The 19,528-nt window shown below is 39.4% G+C and overlaps 1 long non-coding RNA gene across 1 annotated transcript; it reads right to left on the minus strand.

The window, feature by feature from the left end:
- Positions 1-1,352: 1,352 nt before the first annotated feature.
- Positions 1,353-14,171, minus strand: LOC137629186 (uncharacterized). The gene is made up of 3 exons (XR_011041477.1): positions 14,053-14,171; positions 13,345-13,447; positions 1,353-2,104 (listed from the first exon to the last, which is right to left on the minus strand). It is a non-coding gene; the product is annotated as an uncharacterized lncRNA (long non-coding RNA).
- Positions 14,172-19,528: the final 5,357 nt, after the last annotated feature.

Here is a 19,528-nt window from a genome sequence, read left to right on the forward strand (position 1 = left end):
AAACAGCTTTAATTCGATTCCAGTTTCTGTCTTTGTAATTCTAAGGAAGTGTCCCAATGAACATCTAATTGATTGGTGTCTGGGTAGAAATCTTTACAAGAATATCAAGTCAGCATAAATCTCATTCAATTAAAACTGCTTTGATTAATTGATCAGTTTGGAGATTGGAAAGTGAAAACGTGGTATTCTGGGCTTGGCATAAAGTGTAGCTTTTAAGATTTGCTAATGAATAGAGGGTTATAAAACATTGAGTTATATACATTGTTCATCATTTATTCTTAATATGTTTTATGTTCATTTGAGTTATACATTATATACATTAATGATCTTCGATTTATTGATACTGTTGATTAAACTTAGTATTTTAAGGTGCTTACGTAAAACAGTATGCACAGATTGAAAATTTCTATCTCATAAAATATTAAGAAAATGCTAGTACACTACGAAATAGTGTTTAATAACCAGTCAAGTATTCAGACTATTTGAACGAGTGAAGATATTAACTGAAAATTAAGTCAATTGATGAGAAGGATAAAGGAAAAATTAACTTTATAAAAAGAAAGTGAAATTTCCACACCCTGAACTAATAGGAAACTTAGATTTGTGTTATTCGAAAAGGAACTGAGGACTCTAAAGAGAAAATTTATAAAAAGCTACCGGATTTATTCCGTCAAGTACTCAAATATTTTACGAGAGGTTCGATTATATAAAATTTAAATATTGTTTGTTAAATACGGTTCAAAGACCAAATTAGCTCCCTTAGGAGGAAATAAGAATAGGGAATAAGAATTCTATTCTTTTCAGAATGTTATGGTTGTGCATTTGATAATCATTAAGAAACGCTGTATGTTTTTTTCATGTACTGTATATCTGCTAGATGTATATATGCCATGGGCTCATCTACGTAAATAACTGCTGTGCAGTTGGCTAACCTACAGTACAAGAGCCTTATAGATTCTGGTTTTAATTCTTATTCAAAAACTATTTGCTGCATTTATAAGACTATTTTTGTAACCACAGAAGTTAGAAAAAATATCTAAAATAACCATTAACAAAAAAAGCTTGACATTTACTTTCCAACGAATACCCTTTGTTTAAGCTTAATGAAATATGGGAATATCAGATACTAAGAATTAAGTGAATTCACAAAGTTAAACATATGGTATAGCAATATACTTAACATGTGAAAATTAATCTTAAATGGAGTTATTAACTAGAATATAAAATACTTTAAATCTTAAGTAAATAACCTGTCAGTCACACTTGAGGGCTACTTGTTTAAAGTAATGAACAGTTTAATATGAAAAAAAAAAATTGGAAATCATTTAACGTGAGTATTTAAGAAACTGGCATTCAGCTCCTGAAAGGAACATTCAAAGCTATGGGACAATATTTTAAATTACTTAGGCCTTATGAACTTCGTTGTAGTTTAAGTTAAGAAGTGTATTTAAACACCTGAAGTATTAGTTAAACTAATTTATAAACTTAAAATTTAAAGTGATTACTTTATACCACTTAGTTTATGAAATGCTTAAGACTTTCATCAACAAAACTGAACTCAGAATATGAATCTTAGTAAAAAAAAAGAAAAAAAATAAACTAAGCCTTTAAATACTTCTCTGATCAAAAATTTGACATTTGACCTTTACAGCAAGATTCTGGTGACCTAACTCAAAGAATATAATTGCACTAAACATTTTTAAAGAACAAAAGACTAATTTACTTCAAATATTCTGGTAACTTCAATCTTGCATCTTATTACTTTGGCAGCACGTATGCAGTATGAATCTTGTTAATTACAGAATCTGACAAAGGTTTAACTGTTGCTTAATGTCAAGGGGTTGTTCTTTCAAAGTATTAAATTATGAAATTCCAAAATCTAGACTACTGTGAATAAAGTCCTGCAAACATTCACATGAAAAAATAAAGGATATCTCGAGTATTTAGGAATCCGTAATGGCTAAGAGTTTTCTAATTTGATTCTTCGTGGCATGTGTATCCATTAACGACGTAACTTAGATGCATATCTTCAATTTTTCTTCATTGGGGTATTTCCATGAATCCTGTGGATTGATTAGGTGTTATCTGGCATCCTGACATCGTCCTGTGGAAAAAAAAGTTCATCAGCTTGGCAAAATAAGTTTCCATTAGCACAACTGTACATAAAGCCAGTCATAAAATAAGTTCCCTTATTTAATTATAAGTAAATAGTTCGTAGATTATGGGATTAAATAAAACTTCAGTACCTCCATGACCTACAACAATGCAACTATGCCAATTGCCTTTGTGAATCAATTTACATTACTCGCAAACCTTTCTTAGTGATTTATTATTCAGTCTTATATCTTAATCCAATGATTAACGTATCATTAAAGTGCCCAACATTAATCCAGAAACTAATCAAACACCTTTATAAACTCTGTTACTACTGACTAAACTTCCCTTCTAATATTAATCTAGAGATTGGCATTTATGATACACTAGTTAACATTATGCACGATAGCAACAAATTATCTACCATACTTATGCCATTTAACAACTGGTCCAACCTTACTTTGACAAAGCAATCCAAGAACTATGATATGACTCAATAATTCAATAAAGAACCATGGTAAAATAAATCTTGACCCACTGCATAATTTTTTTTTTCAAATTACTTAAATTTGAATTTATGAATAATTCCTTAAAAAAAAAATACAGATTATAAGTTAGAAATAGCTAAATACAGACTACTAAAGCAAGATGAAAATTTAAGTTCATTAGTTTAAGGTATATCCTAGAGAAATTATTAAAGTATATCAGAACAGTTTCTTACACTGCAATTATTCCAATTACATTAAATCATATGCTTTAATTACCTTCCATTGACGAATCAGAATAAGATATTTAATGCAATACTCAACCAGTGTTATTTAACCAGAGATATCATCCCCTCACAGATTCCAAAGAGTAATCTAATGTAATCCATTAACAAAACACCTCACGTAATAGACAAAACCAAAGCATAATCCGCGGAAAATACTATAGCATAATCCATGGACAAACCAAACCCTAGCGTAATCCACAGACAAACCAAACCCTAGCGTAATCCACAGACAAACCAAACCCTAGCGTAATCCACTGACAGGACAAACCAAACCCTAGCGTAATCCACTGACAGGACAAACCAAACCCTAGCGTAATCCACTGACAGGACAAACCAAACCCTAGCGTAATCCACTGACAGGACAAACCAAACCCTAGCGTAATCCACTGACAGGACAAACCAAACCCTAGCGTAATCCACTGACAGGACAAACCAAACCCTAGCGTAATCCACTGACAGGACAAACCAAACCCTAGCGTAATCCACTGACAGGACAAACCAAACCCTAGCGTAATCCACTGACAGGACAAACCAAACCCTAGCGTAATCCACTGACAGGACAAACCAAACCCTAGCGTAATCCACTGACAGGACAAACCAAACCCTAGCGTAATCCACTGACAGGACAAACCAAACCCTAGCGTAATCCACTGACAGGACAAACCAAACCCTAGCGTAATCCACTGACAGGACAAACCAAACCCTAGCGTAATCCACTGACAGGACAAACCAAACCCTAGCGTAATCCACTGACAGGACAAACCAAACCCTAGCGTAATCCACTGACAGGACAAACCAAACCCTAGCGTAATCCACTGACAGGACAAACCAAACCCTAGCGTAATCCACTGACAGGACAAACCAAACCCTAGCGTAATCCACTGACAGGACAATCCAAACCCTAGCGTAATCCACTGACAGGACAATCCAAACCCTAGCGTAATCCGCGGACAAACCAAACCCTAGCGTAATCCACTGACAGGACAAACCAAACCCTAGCGTAATCCACTGACAGGACAAACCAAACCCTAGCGTAATCCGCGGACAGGACAAACCAAACCCTAGCGTAATCCACTGACAGGACAAACCAAACCCTAGCGTAATCCACTGACAGGACAAACCAAACCCTAGCGTAATCCACTGACAGGACAAACCAAACCCTAGCGTAATCCACTGACAGGACAAACCAAACCCTAGCGTAATCCACTGACAGGACAAACCAAACCCTAGCGTAATCCACTGACAGGACAATCCAAACCCTAGCGTAATCCGCGGACAAACCAAACCCTAGCGTAATCCACTGACAGGACAAACCAAACCCTAGCGTAATCCACTGACAGGACAAACCAAACCCTAGCGTAATCCACTGACAGGACAAACCAAACCCTAGCGTAATCCACTGACAGGACAAACCAAACCCTAGCGTAATCCACTGACAGGACAAACCAAACCCTAGCGTAATCCACTGACAGGACAAACCAAACCCTAGCGTAATCCACTGACAGGACAATCCAAACCCTAGCGTAATCCACTGACAGGACAAACCAAACCCTAGCGTAATCCACTGACAGGACAAACCAAACCCTAGCGTAATCCACTGACAGGACAAACCAAACCCTAGCGTAATCCACTGACAGGACAATCCAAACCCTAGCGTAATCCACTGACAGGACAATCCAAACCCTAGCGTAATCCGCGGACAAACCAAACCCTAGCGTAATCCACTGACAGGACAAACCAAACCCTAGCGTAATCCACTGACAGGACAAACCAAACCCTAGCGTAATCCGCGGACAGGACAAACCAAACCCTAGCGTAATCCACTGACAGGACAAACCAAACCCTAGCGTAATCCGCGGACAAACCAAACCCTAGCGTAATCCGCGGACAAACCAAACCCTAGCGTAATCCGCGGACAAACCAAACCCTAGCGTAATCCGCGGACAAACCAAACCCTAGCGTAATCCGCGGACAAACCAAACCCTAGCGTAATCCGCGGACAAACCAAACCCTAGCGTAATCCGCGGACAAACCAAACCCTAGCGTAATCCGCGGACAAACCAAACCCTAGCGTAATCCGCGGACAAACCAAACCCTAGCGTAATCCACGGACAAACCAAACCCTAGCGTAATCCACGGACAAACCAAACCCTAGCGTAATCCACGGATAAACCAAACCCTAGCGTAATCCACGGACAAGTCAAACACTAGCATAATCCACGGACAAACCAAACCCTAGCCTAATCTATAGACAAGGCAATGATAACATAACAGAAAACCATAGCATAATCCACGGGCAAAACATTAGCATAATACTTTTAAAATACCATAGCATAAACCTTTAAAAATACCCTAGCATAATCCATGGACAAACCAAACCCTAGCGTAATCCATGGACAAAACAGTAATCCATGGACAAAACCATAGTGTAATACATGGACAAAACCATGGTGTAATTCTTTAACAAAATAACTTTATTCACGGACAAACCAAAACCCTCTTGTAATCCAGACAAAAAACCTAGCGTGCTCCATGGACAAGCCAAACCCTAGCATAATCTATAGACAAAGCAACCATAACCTAATCCATGGACAAAACCATAGCGTAATCCTTTCACAAAATACCTTAATTCACGGACAAACCAAAACCCTCTCTTAGTCCACAGACAAAAACCCCTAGCGTGCTCCATGGACAAGCCAAACCCTAGTGTAATCCACGGACAAACCAAACCCTAGCGTAATCCACGGACAAGCCAAACCCTAGCGTAATCCACGGACAAGCCAAACCCTAGCGTAATCCACGGACAAGCCAAACCCTAGCGTAATCCACGGACAAGTCAAACCCTAGCGTAATCCACGGACAAGTCAAACCCTAGCGTAATCCACGGACAAGTCAAACCCTAGCGTAATCCACGGACAAGTCAAACCCTAGCGTAATCCACGGACAAGTCAAACCCTAGCGTAATCCACGGAAAAATCAAACCCTAGCATAATCCACGGAAAAATCAAACCCTAGCATAATCCACGGACAAACCATAGCGTACTGCTTTCACAAAATACCTTAATTCACGGACAAACCAAAACCCTCTCTTAGTCCAGACAAAAATCCCTAGCGTGCTCCATGGACAAACCAAACCCCAGCATAATCCACGGACAAACCAAACCCCAGCATAATCCACGGACAAACCAAACCCCAGCATAATCCACGGACAAACCAAACCCCAGCATAATCCACGGACAAACCAAACCCCAGCATAATCCACGGACAAACCAAACCCCAGCATAATCCACGGACAAACCAAACCCCAGCATAATCCACGGACAAACCAAACCCTAGCATAATCCACGGACAAACCAAACCCTAGCATAATCCACGGACAAACCAAACCCTAGCATAATCCACGGACAAACCAAACCCTAGCATAATCCACGGACAAACCAAACCCTAGCATAATCCACGGACAAACCAAACCCTAGCATAATCCACGGACAAACCAAACCCTAGCGTAATATGCGGACAAACCAAACCATAGAATAATCCACGGACAAACCAAACCCTACCATAATCCACGGACAAACCAAACCCTAGCATAATCCACAGACAAACCAAAACCTAGCATAATCCTCCTTCAAAATTGCCAAGCATAATCTATAGACAAGGCAACCATAACAGAAAACCATAGCATAATCCACGGGCAAAACATTAGCATAATCCTTTAAAAATACCCTAGCATAATCCATGGACAAACCAAACCCTAGCGTAATCTCTGGACAAAATAATCCATGGACAAAACCATAGCATAATACATGGACAAAACCATGGCGTAATTCTTTAACAAAACTTAATTCACGGACAAACCAAACCCTCATGTAATCCTGACAAAAAACCTAGCGTGCTCCATGGACAAGCCAAACCCTAGCATAATCTATAGACAAAGCAACCACAGCGTAATCCATGGACAAAACCATAGCGTAATCCTTTCACAAAATTCCTTAATTCACGGACAAACCAAAACCCTCTCTTAGTCCACAGACAAAAATCCCTAGCGTGCACCCTTGGACAAGCCAAACCCTAACGTAATCCACGGATAAACCAAACCCTAGCATAATCCACGGACAAACCAAACCCCAGCATAATCCACGGACAAACCAAACCCCAGCATAATCCACGGACAAACCAAACCCCAGCATAATCCACGGACAAACCAAACCCCAGCATAATCCACGGACAAACCAAACCCCAGCATAATCCACGGACAAACCAAACCCCAGCATAATCCACGGACAAACCAAACCCCAGCATAATCCACGGACAAACCAAACCCCAGCATAATCCACAGACAAACCAAACCCCAGCATAATCCACAGACAAACCAAACCCCAGCATAATCCACGGACAAACCAAACCCTAGCATAATCCTTCTTCAAAATTGCCCAGCATAATCTATAGACAAGGCAACCATAACATAACAGAAAACCATAGCATAATCCACAGGCAAAACATTAGCATAATCCTTTAAAAATACCCTAGCATAATCCATGGACAAACCAAACCCTAGTGTAATCTCTGGACAAAACAGTAATCCATGGACAAAAGCATAGCGTAATACATGGACAAAACCATGGCGTAATTCTTTAACAAAACTTAATTCACGGACAAACCAAAACCCTCATGTAATCCAGACAAAAAACCTTGAGTGCTCCATGGACAAGCCAAACCCTAGCATAATCTATAGACAAAGCAACCACAGCGTAATCCATGGACAAAACCATAGCGTAATCCTTTCACAAAATACCTTAATTCACGGACAAACCAAAACCCTCTTTGAATCCACAGACAAAAATCCCTAGCATGCTCCATGGACAAGCCAAACACTAGCATAAGCCACGGACAAAACCACAGCGTAATCCTTTAACAAAATACCCTATTGTAATTTCACGGACAAACCAAACTAGCGTAATCCGTGGACATGCCATACCTTCTTTTAATGCATGGCAAACCAAACCCTTTCATAATCCCTAGACAAACCAAACCCGAGCGTGATCCACGGGCATACCAAACGCGAGCGTGATCCACGGGCATACCAAACCCGAGCGTGATCCACGGGCATACCAAACCCGAGCGTGATCCACGGGCATACCAAACCCGAGCGTGATCCACGGGCATACCAAACCCGAGCGTGATCCACGGGCATACCAAACCCGAGCGTGATCCACGGGCATACCAAACCCGAGCGTGATCCACGGGCATACCAAACCCGAGCGTGATCCACGGGCATACCAAACCCGAGCGTGATCCACGGGCATACCAAACCCGAGCGTGATCCACGGGCATACCAAACCCGAGCGTGATCCACGGGCATACCAAACCCGAGCGTGATCCACGGGCATACCAAACCCGAGCGTGATCCACGGGCATACCAAACCCGAGCGTGATCCACGGGCATACCAAACCCGAGCGTGATCCACGGGCATACCAAACCCGAGCGTGATCCACGGGCATACCAAACCCGAGCGTGATCCACGGGCATACCAAACCCGAGCGTGATCCACGGGCATACCAAACCCGAGCGTGATCCTTCAACAAACTTCCCTAGCATAATCCACGGGCATACCAAACCCTAGCTTAATCCACGGGCAAACCCAACCCTAGCATGATCCCAGGGCATACAAAACCCTAGCATACCAAACCCTAGCGTGATCCATGGGCATACCAAACCCTAGCATAATCCACGGGCATACCAAACCCTAGCTTAATCCACGGGCAAACCCAACCCTAGCATGATCCCAGGGCATACAAAACCCTAGCATACCAAACCCTAGCGTGATCCATGGGCATACCAAACCCTAGCGTGATCCACGGGCATACCAAACCCTAGCGTGATCCACGGGCATACCAAACCCTAGCGTGATCCACGGGCATACCAAACCCTAGCGTGATCCACGGGCATACCAAACCCTAGCGTGATCCACGGGCATACCAAACCCTAGCGTGATCCACGGGCATACCAAACCCTAGCGTGATCCACGGGCATACCAAATTCTAGGAACATCCACGGACAAACCAAACACTAGTAACATCCACAGCCAAAACCATACCGTAATCCTTTAACAAAATACCCTCTCATTGTAAAGACAAACTAAACTGGTGTAATCCACGGACATGCCATACCCTTTTATAATGCTCGGCAAATCAAACCCTTTCATAGTCCACGGATAAACCAAAACCCCACTGCACTCTCTAGACAAACCAAACCAAAACCCCACTGCACTCTCTAGACAAACCAAACCAAAACCCCACTGCACTCTCTAGACAAACCAAACCAAAACCCCACTGCACTCTCTAGACAAACCAAACCAAAACCCCACTGCACTCTCTAGACAAACCAAACCAAAACCCCACTGCACTCTCTAGACAAACCAAACCAAAACCCCACTGCACTCTCTAGACAAACCAAACCAAAACCCCACTGCACTCTCTAGACAAACCAAACCAAAACCCCACTGCACTCTCTAGACAAACCAAACCAAAACCCCACTGCACTCTCTAGACAAACCAAACCAAAACCCCACTGCACTCTCTAGACAAACCAAACCAAAACCCCACTGCACTCTCTAGACAAACCAAACCAAAACCCCACTGCACTCTCTAGACAAACCAAACCAAAACCCCACTGCACTCTCTAGACAAACCAAACCAAAACCCCACTGCACTCTCTAGACAAACCAAACCAAAACCCCACTGCACTCTCTAGACAAACCAAACCAAAACCCCACTGCACTCTCTAGACAAACCAAACCAAAACCCCACTGCACTCTCTAGACAAACCAAACCAAAACCCCACTGCACTCTCTAGACAAACCAAACCAAAACCCCACTGCACTCTCTAGACAAACCAAACCAAAACCCCACTGCACTCTCTAGACAAACCAAACCAAAACCCCACTGCACTCTCTAGACAAACCAAACCAAAACCCCACTGCACTCTCTAGACAAACCAAACCAAAACCCCACTGCACTCTCTAGACAAACCAAACCAAAACCCCACTGCACTCTCCAGACAAACCAAACCAAAACCCCACTGCACTCTCCAGACAAACCAAACCAAAACCCCACTGCACTCTCCAGACAAACCAAACCAAAACCCCACTGCACTCTCCAGACAAACCAAACCAAATCCCCACTGCACTCTCCAGACAAACCAAACCAAAACCCCACTGCACTCTCCAGACAAACCAAACCAAAACCCCACTGCACTCTCCAGACAAACCAAACCAAAACCCCACTGCACTCTCCAGACAAACCAAACCAAAACCCCACTGCACTCTCCAGACAAACCAAACCAAAACCCCACTGCACTCTCCAGACAAACCAAACCAAAACCCCACTGCACTCTCCAGACAAACCAAACCAAAACCCCACTGCACTCTCCAGACAAACCAAACCAAAACCCCACTGCACTCTCCAGACAAACCAAACCAAAACCCCACTGCACTCTCCAGACAAACCAAACCAAAACCCCACTGCACTCTCCAGACAAACCAAACCAAAACCCCACTGCACTCTCCAGACAAACCAAACCAAAACCCCACTGCACTCTCCAGACAAACCAAACCAAAACCCCACTGCACTCTCCAGACAAACCAAACCAAAACCCCACTGCACTCTCCAGACAAACCAAACCAAAACCCCACTGCACTCTCCAGACAAACCAAACCAAAACCCCACTGCACTCGCCAGACAAACCAAACCCCACTGCACTCGCCAGACAAACCAAACCCCACTGCACTCGCCAGACAAACCAAACCCCACTGCACTCGCCAGACAAACCAAACCCAAACCCCACTGCACTCGCCAGACAAACCAAACCCAAACCCCACTGCACCCGCCAGACAAACCAAACCCAAACCCCACTGCACTCGCCAGACAAACCAAACCCAAACCCCACTGCACTCTCCAGACAAACCAAACCCAAACCCCACTGCACTCTCCAGACAAACCAAACCCAAACCCCACTGCACTCTCCAGACAAACCAAACCCAAACCCCACTGCACTCTCCAGACAAACCAAACCCAAACCCCACTGCACTCTCCAGACAAACCAAACCAAAACCCCACTGCACTCTCCAGACAAACCAAACCAAAACCCCACTGCACTCTCCAGACAAACCAAACCAAAACCCCACTGCACTCTCTAGACAAACCAAACCAAAACCCCACTGCACTCTCTAGACAAACCAAACCAAAACCCCACTGCACTCGCCAGACAAACCAAACCAAAACCCCACTGCACTCGCCAGACAAACCAAACCCCACTGCACTCGCCAGACAAACCAAACCCCACTGCACTCGCCAGACAAACCAAACCCCACTGCACTCGCCAGACAAACCAAACCCCACTGCACTAGACAGACAAACCAAACCCCACTGCACTCGCCAGACAAACCAAACCCCACTGCACTCGCCAGACAAACCAAACCCCACTGCACTCGCCAGACAAACCAAACCCAAACCCCACTGCACTCTCCAGACAAACCAAACCCAAACCCCACTGCACTCTCCAGACAAACCAAACCCAAACCCCACTGCACTCTCCAGACAAACCAAACCAAAACCCCACTGCACTCTCCAGACAAACCAAACCAAAACCCCACTGCACTCTCCAGACAAACCAAACCAAAACCCCACTGCACTCTCCAGACAAACCAAACCAAAACCCCACTGCACTCTCCAGACAAACCAAACCAAAACCCCACTGCACTCTCTAAACAAACCAAACCAAAACCCCACTGCACTCTCTAAACAAACCAAACCAAAACCCCACTGCACTCTAGACAAACCAAACCCAAACCCCACTGCACTCTCTAGACAAACCAAAACCCCACTGCACTCTAGACAAACCAAACCAAAACCCCACTGCTCTCTCTAGACAAACCAAACCCAAACCCCACTGCACTCTCTAGACAAACCAAAACCCCACTGCACTCTAGACAAACCAAACCCAAACCCCACTGCACTCTCTAGACAAACCAAAACCCCACTGCACTCTCTAGACAAACCAAAACCCCACTGCACTCTCTAGACAAACCAAAACCCCACTGCACTCTCTAGACAAACCAAACCAAAACCCCACTGCTCTCTCTAGACAAACCAAACCAAAACCCTACTGCACACTAGACTAGACAAACCAAACTCTAATGCAGTCTCTGGGCAAACTAAACCCTATTGCAGTCTCTAGACAAACCAAACCCTACAGCAATCCCTAGACAAACCAAATCCTACGGCAATCCCTAGACAAACCAAACCATAGTGCAATCCCTAGACAAACCAAACCATGGTGCAATCCGTAGACAAACCAAACCATAGTGCAATCCCTAGACAAACCAAACCATGGTGCAATCCGTAGACAAACCAAACCATAGTGCAATCCCTAGACAAACCAAACCATGGTGCAATCCGTAGACAAACCAAACCATAGTGCAATCCCTAGACAAATCATACCCTAGTGCAATCCCTAGACAAACCATACCCTAGCTGAATTCATACAAAACCAAACCACAGCTGCATTCATACAAAACCATAGACAAACCAATCCATAGAATCCATATATTCCCTAACCCTACTGTAATGCTCAAACCAAACTAGCATAATAGGCAACCCAAAACCCAGCGCAATTCATAGACTAACAGAAGCCAAAAATAATCCAAAACCTAGCATTATCCGTAAGCAAACCAAACAATCATCCATACCCATTGACAACTAGGCATAATCTAACCTAGTTTATTACAAGGACAAAAAATCCTATTTTAATCCAGTAATTAACTAAACACCTATTTCGTTGATAAATATATAGCACTCCATAAAATAATCCTTACTCCATGGACAGGCCAACCCTATGCGTAATCCTTTAACAATCCTTTAACAATCCAATAATAGCTTTATACTTAAAAGAGTCAAGCATAAGATTAATCATATGAAAAACTCCTAGCTTAATCCATATGCATACCAATTTTTGTCGTAACCCATTGGCAACCCAAAAACTAAATCCAGAGAAAAGACAACCCTTAACATTATACCTTTACAAACTAAAAGGGCAATTATGAACGAAGTTTGAAGTGTCAACGATGTCCAAACTTACAGTTTATTACATTACGTGAATTGAACATTTTGCCTGACCGTGACCTTAACCTTTGACCTTTACCTTCCAAATTTTTATCATATCCAGCCTTTTACGCAACAGTTAATCCCTGCAAGTTTCATTACTCTACGATTAATATTGTGGTTAGGAAACAAACAAACAAGGGGTAACACAAATGCCACTTTCCAACTTTGTTGACGGAGGTAACTAAGCCCTAGCTTAATATATGGACACGTCATTAATTAGTCAAAATCAGTTTCTGAAGAAAACCTAATCTAAACTAAACAAACTTTAGAATTCAATTTGGATTTTAAGTTTAAATTCTCGTTACTACACTTACCTTGATATTAACTCGAACTCCACAAATTTCTCGAGTTAATCTTCAGAAAGCATTCATTTGCAGTCCATAGCTCTTTACTTGTAGCTGTGAGTTAAAGCTGCCCCTGTAAAAGAAATTTGATTTTGTTAACTCAAATTAATTTTACTTTATATATTCAGTATATTTTATATTCAGTATCTATTTTGGATAAGAAAGATTTTCAAATAAGGTCTGTATAACCTTTAAAGGAAAACACTGTTCTAAGCATAGAAAAACCAAAAAAGCTTAATTCATTGACATACCAAACAGTCATAATTGACAATCCAAACAAGGTTAATTCATAGACAAGCCAAACAAAATCATTCCATTGACAATCCAAAAAAGTTTAATCCATTAACAATCTAAAGCTTAATTCATTGAGAAACCAAACGAGTATAATTCATTGAAACCAAAAAATCTTGCTTCATTGACAAACTAAACGCCAGCTTCAATCTGACAAACCTAATAAGCTTAATTCATTGACATACTAAAGCTTAATTCACTGACACCAAGGTAGCTAAATTAACTGAAACCGATTCAAACCAAATAAGCTTAATTCATTGACAAAACAAACAAGCTTAATTTATTGACAAACTTTAATATAAGTTTCAAAAGGGATAAACAACTAATTACGGTTGACTAACCAAAGTAGCTATTATAGAAATAAAACCCTCCTAACTTTTTACGTACCTTTAGATCCAAATCACCATATCAATAAAGCAACCTTCAATCACTTTGGCAACTCGCCAAATTCTTTAATTTTCTTCCTCGAGGCTTATATCACATATCACCAATTACAGCAGTCCAACTCGTTTTACTCAGACAAAGGACTTGAAATCAACTCCTGATTGTCTGAAATACAAACAAGGATTCTTAGTGAATACAATGGTAGTTAAGTACCAAAAAAGGAAAAAAAAAATACAGATGGTGCCATCTATTGGAATGAGGAAAAAATATGGAAAAATTATAATTTATGTGGTTATGTAAAATTGATAGAAAAAATGAACTTCATATTATTATTATTATTATTATTATTATTATTATTATTATTATTATTATTATTATTATTATTATTATTAGTTGCTAAGCTACAGCCTTAGTTGGAAAAGCAAGATGCTATAAGCCCAGGGGTCCAACAGGGAAAATAGCCCAGTGAGGAGAAAAAACAAGGAAATAAGAGAAGTAATTAACAATTAAAATAGAATATTTTAAGAAAAGTAACAACACTAAAATGAATATTTCATATATAAACTATAAAAAACTTTAACAAAATAAGAGGAAAAGAAATAAGATAGAATAGTGTGCTCGAGTGTACCCTCAAGCAAGAGGGACAATAAGTAAATTGATATTTTTTTATATCGTAAACTAAGGATTGATTTATTTAAATTTGATTATTAGAGTAAAGCAAAATCAATATTTAATTATTCAAAGGGTTTTACTAATATATATATTGTTAATTTATTGGGTTACCCTTTCACGTAAATTTGTGATATAAAATATGTACCCAATATAGAACATAAATGTTGTTTGTTTCGTAAATTATAAGCTATGCTTTATAACATTCCCGTATGCATTAAAAATAATGTGAAAATACTATAGATTGATGAAACAAACTTCTTTTATGTTTATTCGAATACCTTCATTCTCTCAATATATAATAAAGAAATTTACACGTTTTTAGCAATTAACTAGTTGGATTTCCTCTCTCTGTTTGTGCCCTTTTTAGTTTTAACGAAGCTGAGAGTTTAGATATCATGATTATGTAAGTTTATCATATCTACATCTTTCTGCGAGAGAGAAAAAAGGGGATAAACAGATATGTTAAGAGGGACACGGTCATTGGAAGTACATGAGACCAAGAAAATAATAATTTCTTAACTAGGAAACTGTTTACTTATTTATTCATTTATTTAATTATTTGTCCCGTAAATACTTTCTTATACCAAAGAGTGTTCATATCTGTAGGCTAGTTCCTAAAAGGATTTTATATAACAGTAACGAAACCAAATAAAAAAATCAGAGTAAGTGTTCTTGCCTTGAGAATATAGTTGAATATACATTATCCTTTGCTTTATAAATAAAAAAAATAAGTGAATTAATCATAAATATAAATTTATCGTGCCCGTGTCCCGGATTTGACACTGAAAACAAATGATGCAATTAGAGAGAAAACGTGGCAGAAATATATAAAACAGTCTCCCTTCAAAATCTGAAAGTGTACATTTTCTTTGTCACATTTACATAATAGAAAATGAGTTACGCATAATATTTAAAGATAAACTTACACATTATTCAGAGACTACCCTGTGCGCCTTTCAGAACATTTGTAATATCATTTTCATCATTATCTTCTTCTTATTCTTAATAAAACAACACAAATATTTATAGTATTTGAAAAATATGTCTACTTTGTGCAAAAACTGTACATGATTAACAACTAAACAGTAACCAGAAGTGTATAAAAATAAATAATAAAAATAATAAATGTAGATAACACATAAAAAATATTACACACGTTAATAACACTTGTCATATAAATAGGACAAAACATCTTATATAAAGGCAATGAAGATACGCGTATCTGGTAGTAATGAATATGTAAAATTAATTGTTGATTTTATAATATGGCGAGGGATAGATGGAGATGGTTTGGACATGCTCTTTGCACTCCCCAAGAGAAATTAGTTCGTCAAACTTCCAACTGGGCTCCAAGAGTTGGAACACCCAGACCTATATGGCTGAGGTATATGAAGCGTAAAGTAGGAGATGATGAATGGAGAAGTATTGACTTAAAAGCTCAAGATAGAGACGACTGCTGAAATCTAACCGAGGCCCTTTGCGTCAATAGGCTTGGGAGGAGGTGATGATGATGATGATGATTATCCTCTTGGTCGTTTCTGTTTTAAATACAGCAACATATATTTAATTTATTCCAAATTATGAAGCGTAGGCCTATACCTAAGAGGTATCATAAAAAAAAAAGAAAAAAAAAATGTTTCAAAATAACATTAGTTCTAAATAACGGCATCATCAAATCAAGGTTACACTAAGAATATTCAACCACTGGCTCAACATTCCTCTCATAAGAAATTCACGGAGTTTCGTTCATATATAGCCTAGGCCTTTCTTAATAATTAAAGACTGGCATAGTTGTTATTTTCTGCAAGACCGCCAGGATCTACACTGTTAAAAAATTGCCCTAAAACAGTAAAAATGCTGGAATAAATGTTACCAGGCATTTACCGTTTTAAAAACGGATATATTGACGTTAAGGAGTGATATTACGGTTACCAATCCGTAAAAGATAATAATAAAGTAGGGTAAAATTACGGTCGCCTATATTTTACTGAAATACGGCCCAGAACAGTAGCCTATATCTTTAAGGAGAGTTTCCAATTGAAATGACGGATTTTTAACAGTGTAGCGAAATTTCATAAGTTTTTTAGATTTATGCATATCTTAAGGCCAACCTAGTTCCTCAATCAATAGAAAAAGTATTTTTTTTTTTAATGAAAAACAAAGATACTATGCAATAGTATATGAATTGATAATTGGTAATTGTAAAAATATTAATTGTAATCTTAACACAGGAATTTAGTTTTGATACACACACACACACTCACACTCACGCACATGTATATATATATATATATATATATATATATATATATATATATATATACATATATATATATACATATATATATATATATATATATATATATATATATATGAACAGTATGTATATATATATTATGTCTTAGCGGCGTCTGAAAATCACAAGACAACTTCTCTCCAGACAAACTGAGCTTGAATGGCAGAGGCAAGGGACAGTGACATTGCCCTATCAAGCAGGACAATGCCCTAGAGACTGACCATATTATTATTATTATTATTATTATTATTATTATTAACTGCTAAGCTACAACCCTAATTGGAAAAGCAGAATGTTATAAGCCCATGGGGCTCTAACAGGGAAAATAGGCCAGTGAGGAAAGGAAACAAGGAAAAAATAAAAATTTTAAGAATAATATTAAAATAAATATCTCCTATATAAACTATAAAAACTTTAACAAAACACGAGGAAGAGAAATTAGATAGAATAGTGTGCCCGAGTATACCCTCAAGCAAGAGAACTCTAACCCAAGATAGTGAAAGACCATGGTACAGAGGCTATGGCACTACCCAAGACTAGAGAACAATGGTTTGACTTTGGAATGTCCTTCTCCTAGAAGAGCTGCTTACCATAGCTAAAGAGTCTCTTCTACCCTTATCAAAGAGGAAAGTAGCAACTGAACAATTACAGTGCAGTAGTTAACCCCTTTGTTGAAGAAGAATTGTTTAGTAATCTCAGTGTTGTCAGGTGTATGAGGACAGAGGAGAATCTGTAAACAATATGCCTGACTATTCGGTGTATGTGTAGGCAAAGGGAAAGTGAACCGTAACCAGAGAGAAGGATCCAATGTAGTACTGTCTGGCCAGTTAAAGGACCCCATAACTCTATAGCGGTAGTATCTCAACGGGTGGCTGGTGCCCTGGCCAACCTACTACCTATGCTATATGATCAGCGTCCGAGCCCCGCTCTCCATCCAGGTTAGGACCAAGGAGGGCCAGGTAATGGCTGCTGATGAATCAGCAGATAGACCTATAGGCTCCCCCAAACCCCCATCTTTAGCTCACAAGGATAGTGAGGTGGGAGCGACCAAAAAACTAACGAGTATGAGCGGTGAACGCCAGTCTGGCGTTCACCAGTCAGGGACGTTACCACATCGGCCATCAGAGGATAAGTAAAAAAATGTATCTAATGTCGAGTGGAAAAACGTAAATGCAGTTGTCTTTGACTTTTAGACGTCTCTGAGAATTTATATACTAATTATAAACATGAAGTAACAAACCTAAAATCCACGCATGCACGTGAGCCCGCATTAAAATACAGTGTATACAGTATACTAAATATGTTCCCACACACGCGCGCGCGCCCCTGCATTGAAATGCACTATATACAGTATACTGTATATGTTAAGGACTAGTTGCTTAGCAAGATTTCGAATCTAGACATTTGCTTACTGTTTGTCGGAGCAACAGAGTATTGGCAATGCTGTTATCACTTATCATCCAAAGACCATTCTTTGAGTCGAAAGTCATTGACACCGATATAATTTGTTATGAATAAAGAATGAAAGGATATTCAATCTAAAACCATAGAAGCAAATATGTCCTGATAACAGTTGAAGAGCCATAGGTCTTCCAGATCTCATTCGGATTAATCCACTTTGATTAAATGCTCCACCTGGCTAACAACCTTAAAACATACATGCTGGGCGATATGAACTTCCTTACCTTCACTGTCAGTAGACTATAGTTGAGAATCGTAGTTCAGTTGGTGTTTACAGCGATCACAGACAAATCTGTCTCGTTTGGTGGACTCTAACGTCGTGTTTTGTTAGGTGTCTTTTTAGAAGACTTCTCTACTCCTAAAACAATTGATCTTTAGAGTAAGGTAGTAGAGTATGATAATATTTCCGATATGTAACAGAAAGTAATAAGCAGTTTTAATTTACATATGGAATATATTAATGACTCATCTCGTTAATAACATTAACATATTGTTTTATTCTTTCCTCTATCATATATTACATTAGATTAACACTGCACTTAATGTTCCATTAATCATGACGCTAAAACTTCTTCTTTGCAAAATTCAAGATAATGTAGTCTTTCTGAGACCCCTATTTACCATAGAAAATTCCATCTCCTGAAGATTTTTTGAATGTTCAGTATCCGCAAGATTTATTTCAATATAAAATATGAACTATATTTTTTACTCATTATTTTAATTCATTCATTATAATTTTCATTTTTGCCTTTCTTTTTCTTCTGCCTCATCATATGTTAGTTTGATTCCTTTTCAATAATGTTTCTTCAATTTTGTTGGAATCAGTATCCTTAAGATTGATTTCAATTTATTTCAGTTTATACTCAATGTATTTTCATCGTCATTTTTATCTTTGCTTTTCTTTTTCTTTTACATCTTCATAAACTTGTTCTATTCCTTTTCAATAATGTTTCTTTAGTTTTGTTGGAAAATAACACAACTACAAATGTTGACAAAATGAAACACAGAAGTAAATGTTTATATTTTTATTGAATATTTTATGTTATACAA

This window comes from Palaemon carinicauda, chromosome 37 (genome assembly GCF_036898095.1).
Source record: "Palaemon carinicauda isolate YSFRI2023 chromosome 37, ASM3689809v2, whole genome shotgun sequence".
In the NCBI taxonomy this organism is placed as follows: domain Eukaryota; kingdom Metazoa; phylum Arthropoda; class Malacostraca; order Decapoda; family Palaemonidae; genus Palaemon; species Palaemon carinicauda.